General features: G+C 36.1%; 1 pseudogene; it reads right to left on the reverse strand.

The window, feature by feature from the left end:
- Nucleotides 1-1,448: 1,448 nt before the first annotated feature.
- Nucleotides 1,449-8,332, reverse strand: part of LOC112513990 — a 9,489-nt pseudogene continuing 2,605 nt past the window's right edge.

Consider the following 8,332-nt stretch of genomic DNA (forward strand, 5'->3'; position numbering starts at 1 on the left):
ACGGATTTAGAAGATTTGAGTTTCATCACTGAGTGATAGATCTCATCAGGAAGAGACATAGCAATTATAGACCGAGCACGCGTGTCTATAGCTATCTTCTTCTTGTCCTCATCGCTCCACTGATGTGGAAGCTTTGGGATCTGCCGTTCAGGAATCACGGTAGTCGTAGCTGTTTCTGGAACAGCCGGAGCAATAGCAAATGGAATATATTGTCCATTTTCTATATAATATGGAATTTCATGATCCACACCTTCCAGAAAGAGAGACATCCGGTTCTTCCAGCGACTAAAGTTGTCATGGACAAACCGGGGAGGTTTGGCAAGAGAGCCATTATCTTTTGTGTGTGTTTGCAATTTGTAAAGCCATTTGTAAGCAGTAAAGTTATCTAAGAAGAGATAGACTAGTACAAAAAAATAGCCAAACACAAGGAAAGAGAGAAAACACCGCTCTGATACCACTTGTTGGTCCCGTAAGGGTCTACAAGAAGAGAAACAGTTTGTAGAAGGGGGGATGAATACAAACACAGTATTTTCAAATTTRAAATATATATTGATAGAGAAGATCAATACAGATTTTACAAGATTGTTTGCGGAAAGATAAGGTAATAAAAAACCTATCTAAACAATCTTTAGTTACACACAAAGCTTTAGCAATTACAAGAAAAGAGGTTGCTAAGAGAAAGATCCTTTACTTAAGCTAGAAGATGCTTGAAGTAAGAATTAGGTTAGAGAGAATAGGAAGGCTTGTCCTTTGCTACAGTGAATAGTGCAAAAGAACTATTCATGAGCAGACATCCTTACCTAAAGTTGGTGGACAAAGAGTCGACTAGTCTGCTTCGTACAGTACAACTTTTGTAAGGGTATGGGTTTTGTCCTTTGTGTGCATAAGGACAAGACAATAACAATCGTGCTAAGCAAGCTTCCTTTGATCGCTGAATGTTGGAATGACCTGAAGGTCTCATCATCATTCGCTGAAGCTTGAGCAGTCTTCACACATATGTAGACAGGCTTGTAATCACTGAATACCGCTTCAAATCACGTACTCGTCGGTTTCTAATCTTCAGTTTCAGTCTTTGACGGTTGCTGAAGGTTCTTTGGTGTGAGTGTTGTCTTTTCGAAGTATTGTGGTCTCTGATAGATTTACAATGCAAGTTCTTCAGCGATCACTGAACAGACTCAGTGAAGATAGCTGGAACTGAAAATACAAAAACATAAATACAACGTAAAAGTGAAAAGGGATTATCATCAAATCACTGAGAGAGAGGATCAACAATAACTACAAAATATATGGTGATGAATGAAAAGAGAAACAACCTCCAAAACACACATCAACCTTATAGGAAATCCAAGTACATAGGAACATAGCAGGGAAACAACGTTGTAGTTATCCCGCAGTTGTGAACAAAATGTAATACATGTTTGCAGAGTTGACAAGGAATGAAACTCGAATCACAAAATAGCACACATACCACTTTCCACTATATTTCGGATCTCCTCATTCTCCATCTCGGCTCTCTCTAGATTTACTCTCAGCTGAAAGATCTCATTATCCGCCTGCTTTTGAGCAGATTGAGCCATCTTTTCAGCCTTCAACCATGCAATCTGCTCTTTCGCGAATTGTTTTTCAAGTCTGGAACTCATTTCCTTGAGCCTCAACTCCACCTTTAGAGCAATAATACCACCACCAAGGATTTAAGAACACTGCAAATTTTAAATTTAAACTAAAATCATACAAACTAAAATCTCAATAAAGCCACCGATGACCTGACTAACAACTCTTTTGGTGACAACCGACACCAAAACTTGATGTCTCGCAACATTTGGCAATGTTAAATTTACTCACATCGCCATGAGTTTGATCCACAACGGTATGTTCCAAGAAAACAAGAACCAAACAAACCCAGTACATTCTACACAGAAGTAGGGTCTCGAGGGTAAAATATACACAGACTTTGCAAGACTGTTAGGTAAATGTTTTCATTTTTCAGCTCCAGGAATTTGTTGTTGTTGTTGTTGCTGCTGTTGTTGTTGTTACTGTTGTCGTTGTTGCTGTTGTTGCTGTTGCTGTTGCTTTTGTTGTTGTTGTTGTTGCTGGTGCGGGTGCTGGGTTGCTGCTTATGTTGCTGCTGTTGCTATTGAGGCGGTTGTTGTTGCTGCTGCTACTGTTGCTGTTGCTGTTGCTGTTGTTGTTGTTGTTGTTGTTGATGTTGTTGTGATTTCCTCTCTAAAAGTAAAACAATATCATTCTTTTAAGATAAAACCTAATCTATTGTCATCCAGAGGTCACATTTGTACCTAGTTTTTTGGTATGATGGTGGTTCTCTAATAAAAGCAAAGGAGGTTAGTTTGTTCTGTTTGTTCATGAAACTCCATAGTTCTCTGTTAAGTACATATATGTCAAAAATAAACATGTAACAACATGATAATAAAGAATAATGAATACTACCTTCAGTTCACTAAAAATATCATCAGTATATGGCTTCCCATTGTTCTCTGTTAACACCATGTTGACAAGAGAGAGGAGTTTATGCACTTGATTTTCTTTCTTCATTTGATTTTTTGTCATGTTATCGAAAATGACACATCTACCTTCACACTTGTTAAGGATTTCCTGAACCAATAATCAAATACTAATTTGTCAATCATTTCAAGTATGCAAGACAGAAGGAAACACCAACAATTTAAGAACACTGTAAATTTTAAATTTGAACCAAAATCATACAAACGAAAATCTCAGTAAAGCCACCGATAACCTAACTAACAACTCTTTTGGAGAAAACGGATACAAGAACTTGATGTCTCGCAACATTTGGCAATGTTAAATTTACTCACATCACCATGAGTTTGATCCACAATGGTATGTTCCAAGAAAACAAGAACCAAACAAACCCAGTATATTCTAGACAGAGGTAGGGTCTCGAGGGTAGGATGTACACAAACTTTGCAAAACTGTTAGGTAAATATTTTCATTTTTCAGCTCTAGGAATTTTTTGTTGTTGTTATTGTTGTTGCCACTGGTGCTGGTGCTGGTGCTGGTGCTGGTGCTGGTGCTGGTGCTGGTGCTGGTGCTGGTGCTGGTGCTGGTGCTGGTGCGGGTGCTGTGTTGCTGCTTATGTTGCTGCTATTGTTGTTGTTGTTGCGGCGGCTGTTGCTGCTGTTGCTGCTGCTGTTGTTGTGATTTCCTCCCTAGAAGTAAAACAGTATCATTCTGTTAAGATGAAAACTAATCTATTGTCATCGAGAGGTCACATTTGGACCTAGTTTTTTGGTATGATGGTGGTTCTCTAATAAAAGCAGAGGAGGTCAGTTTGTTATGTTTGTTCACGAACCTCCATAGTTCTCTGTTAAGTACGTACATGTCAAAAATAAACATGTAACAACATGGTAATAAAGAATAATGAATACTACCTTCAGTTCACTAAAAACCTCATCAGTATATGGCTTCCCATTGTTCTCTGTTAACACCATGTTGACAAGAGAGAGGAGTTTATGCACTTGATTTTCTATCTTCATTTGATTTTTTGTCCTGTTATTGAAAATGACACATCTACCTTCACACTTGTTAAGGGTTTCCTAAACCAATAATCAAATACTAATTTGTCAATCATTTCAAGTATGCAAGACAGAAGGAAACACCAAGGATTTAAGAACACTGCAAATTTTAAATTTGAACCAAAATCATACAAACGAAAATCTCAGTAAAGCCACCGATGAACTAACTAACAACTCTTTTGGTGACAACCGATACAAGAACTTGATGTCTCGCAACATTTGGCAATGTTAAATTTACTCACATCGCCATGAGTTTGATCCACAACGGTATGTTCCAAGAAAAAAAGAACCAAACAAACCCAGTATATTCTACACAGAGGTAGGGTCTCGAGGGTAGGATGTACACAAACTTTGCAAGACTGTTAGGTAAATGTTGGGTGAAGAGACTTTCTAGCCCTTGCATAGCCAAGAAGCGTTGGTACATCATGTCAACCACTTATTTGGCAGCAAGCTGATTACTGAAGGACTAGTTTTCATCAACTTTTAATTGGCCTGGGATCTGGGGCCCAAATATAACTAAGGTCTTGTTCCTTCATTAAAGTTACAGTCCTTGGAAAAGAACTGATCTGCAAAAGTTTACCACTATCTACAATGGGTGTGTCCGAGGAAACATAAGTTCGTCTTTGATGCAACTCTTATCAAGAATATTTACAGGTATAACAACTTCTATAAACACCAATTTTAAGGCCATGTTTGGCAACCATAATTTTAAATTTATTAAAAAACCTGTTTTGTAAGCAATAAGCTAGCTTTTGAATAAACTTTTCACCTTTTTTCGATTATGACCCTTATGTTAGAAATAAGTAATTTATCAACATGTCCTTGTAGGTTATTTTGCATTGTCATCTACCTTATCAGCTAGACCAAATGTGACCAATTTACCACCTAACATGTATCTTATCAGCTAGATCAAAGGTGACCAATTTACCACCTAACAAGTATCATATCAGCTAGTTGAAAAACATATCCTAAGTTGAAGATGGAACCAATAATCTAAATGAAGGTAGCATCATTTTTTCAGACAAGTCTCATAGGTAAGAGGATATGCTCTACTTAATTTAGTTCATTTTGCACCAAGGTTATTTAGAGCAGAAAATATGCACATGCAGACTCATAATTTTTCAGATTTTCCCCCTAGAAATGCCATTATGGTCTCAAAATTCCCAACTGGACATAATAGCCCCAAGCTTTTCAATTTTTATGAGGCCAAAGTTACAGAATGGACTATTTTGCTTTCAAAACAACTTCATAAAATGAGCCATAAGCTTCAAAACTAATACTCTTTATGAGGTGGAAAATGGGTGTGAACTCTCAGTAGTAATTTCAAACTGGACGCTCTCAACCTGTCTCTCACAAGTTAAACACAATGCCAATTCCCTCTCCAATTACCATGGCTCATGGTTTTCACACTAACAATATTCCCATCCTCCTCGTTCTCTCACTTTGGGCTAACGCAAACCATTTTCTTCTTTCATCTTAAAAATTCAGGCCCTAGACCCTCGTAACTTCTGAATTAAAAATTGATATTATGTTTTCATTTTTCAGAACCAGGAATTTGTTGTTGTTGCTATTGATGTTGTTATTGTTGTTGTTGTTGTTGTTGCTGAGCTGGTGTTGCTGTTGTTGCTGTTGTTGCTGCTGCAGCTGCAACGACTGTTGCTGTTGCTATTGTTGTCGTTGTGATTTCCTCCCTACAAGTAAAACAATATCATTCCTTTAAGATGAAAAACTAACCAATGGTCATCCAGAGGTCACATTTGGACCTTGTTTTTTTGTATGATGGTGGTTCTCTAATAAAAGCAGAGGAGGTCAGACACTTGGTTGATTTCCAATTAATAAGCAAGTCAGACCAAAATTAAAATAGCAGTAACAATACCATTTCGGTGACTTGTTGAAGCTGCTCTTCATATGATTTACTCATTTTCTCTGTCAGCTCGGATATTTCCTGTTTGCTATACCCTTGCAAAGTTTGAATTTGTTTTGTTTGTTCATGAAGCTCCATAATCCTTCTCTGTTAAGTATATACATGTCAAATGTAAACATGTGACAACATAGTAATAAAGAATAATGAATACTACCTTCCGTTCACTAAAAATCTCATCAATATATGGCTTCCCATTGTTCTTTGTTAACACCATGTTGACAAGAGAGAGAAGTTTATGCACTTGATTGTCTTTCTTCATATGATCTTTTGTACTGTTATTGAAAATGGCACATCTACCTTCACACTTGTTAAGGGTTTCCTAAACCAATAATCAAATATTAATTTGTCAATCATTTCAAGTATGCAAGACAGAAGGAAACACCAGCTAGTTTTGATGTTGAAGAATGCTTTGAAAAGAAAACATATGAATGATACCATCATCTATCCCAAACAAGTAACAACATTAAGTTATCAACATCCTTCTCATGAGACATTTTCAGCATGAAATAGAAGGAAACTGCTAATAATTATCTTGTAAGAAAATGACAATGTAAACTTTAGAAGATAAAACAATCAAGCACAAATGCCCAAAAAAAATGCAGCAGTACAAATTGCTTTCTTTACATCATACATGACATTAGTTGTCCGAATATAGCACAAGGAATGACACAAATGAACACCAACACAATTGTTATCATTAGAAATGAAATATGAAGACAATAAAATAGGCTTCTATCCCAACTAATTCATGTCATAAGTAGCAGAAAACAAACAGAACTTACTAAACATATATCCCAAGCTAGCTAGGGTAGGCAGATAATGAACCTCCATAATAATTTTAAAGAGGTGAAATTCAATAAAAATTATAGTAAGGTACAGGACCATGGGACATAAATAGCACCTTCCATGCACAAACATCCAAGGCCAATTCCTTTGGTTTAATCATGCCCTATCAAAAACGATACAGTAAAAATGCACTTTTGATATACAACAGGCTTAGCAAACAGCAAAAATCATTGCTCCATCCATACAACGCAAACATAATTTTTTTGTCATATGATAGGTCTCCTAATAATTAATATAATACACCGGAGAACCACCCCACCGCCTCCCTCCCCAAAAAGAACAAAAAATAAGAAAAGAAAAAAACCAATTAAGCCTTGAAGGAGCAAAGAGAACCACCAGGGTGCAAAACTTTGACCGTAAATATCGGATGTTAACTCACATGGTCCTTCCCTTGCAAGAAGTGGGTACCATGCCAATGAAGTGAGGTCATAGTATCATACATGATTTTATATATTCTTAAGAATGTACACATGAGAGTTATACAGGTCATATCGTTCTTGATAAGATGATTGGTGCAAGTATAGAGTTTTTACACATAAAAATAAAAAAGTACTAAGGAGACAATCTCTTGAAAGAGTATATTTAATGTTGAAAGGCATTAGGATGGTGATAATGGAAGCCAGAGAAGTTTTGTAGCATAATGTGTATGAAAAGAACAAGGATTCAGAGAAGGAATATGATAATTGTAGATATACAAGATCTTAGTAGAAGTTGATGTCTTTGATAAGTGTTAATTTATTAACCTTATTACATCATTTTCTTAACCATTTTCTTTTGTTTTATTTGCCCATTAGTATCTTAATTGAGTCTTTTTATGTCTGTTTCATATATTATTAGTAATATAGTATATCTAATGTTAATCCCCTGTTTATGCAGGTTTTTGATGATTTTAGGCCCCATCCTGCAGCAGTCCTGTAGGACCAGGAGTGGCACAGTCCTGTAGGACCAGGAGTGGCAAAGTCCTATAGTACCTGTCTGTGAGCTGCACTTTTGCCTGGGCCGAGAATTCGTGGGCTGCTCCTTAGAGATTGTTGGGTCAACAACCTTGGGCCTGGTCAAAGCCCATTTTTGAAGAGCCTTTTGTCTTATTAGGTGGCTCCCACTTGGCAAACTCCCTTAGCCTATAAATAGAAGGCTTAAGGCTTRAGTTTACTTACCAATTCACCAACTTACACACTTTCTTATGCTTTTGATACTTCCTTCCAATTAATCTTTGTGTTGAATATTCTCTAGATTATTGCTTTCGGTTCCAAGCTTTTGGTATTCTTGTTTCCAATCAAGAACCGATTTTTGTGAAGTAAAGTTGTGATTACGTTTTCAAGTTTAATTTAAGTACTCATATTTAATCTTCATCTCATTTCTGTTTTTATTTCCAAGTAACGTTACGTTTTCTTACTTTTGTTACAAGTTACGAATTAGTCGATTATTGTTGTTTTACATCGGATCTCATCCTTTGTGGCTCACGACTAATTTACGTAGACTAAATAATCTATTTTTACGAGTTTGCAAGTAACTTTTTCGGTCTTTGTAACGAAACTTGTGTTGCAAGTTTTGTTACTTGACTTGCAAGTTTTCTTCAAAATCAAACTCTATTTCCATGGTTTTCATTAGTCAATTCTCATCCCATCAAGTACTTGTCATACATCATGTGTTAGTTTAATATTATTTAGTTATTAATAATTTATATTTCAGTCTTTATATTTCAGTCTTTATATTTCAGTCATTTACATTTCAGTTTTTACTTTACTGCAATTTACATTTCTGTTATTTAATTTCCAGCAATTTACTTTCAGTCATTTATATTTCTGTTATTTAATTTTCAGTACTTTAAATTCCAGTATTTCCATTTCCTGTAATTTACATTCTGTAATTTACTTTTCTACAATTTACTTTCTGCAATTTACTTTTCCATATCAGTATTTATTTTTCAGTCCTTACATCCTTCGAGAGAAGAAACCGAGCGATGATGGGCTAACGCCTTAGCTTGAGGTGTAACGGGAAATTAAGACCA

The sequence above is a fragment of the Cynara cardunculus genome (assembly GCF_001531365.2).
Source record: "Cynara cardunculus var. scolymus isolate 2C chromosome LG 6, CcrdV1, whole genome shotgun sequence".
Lineage (NCBI taxonomy): Eukaryota > Viridiplantae > Streptophyta > Magnoliopsida > Asterales > Asteraceae > Cynara > Cynara cardunculus.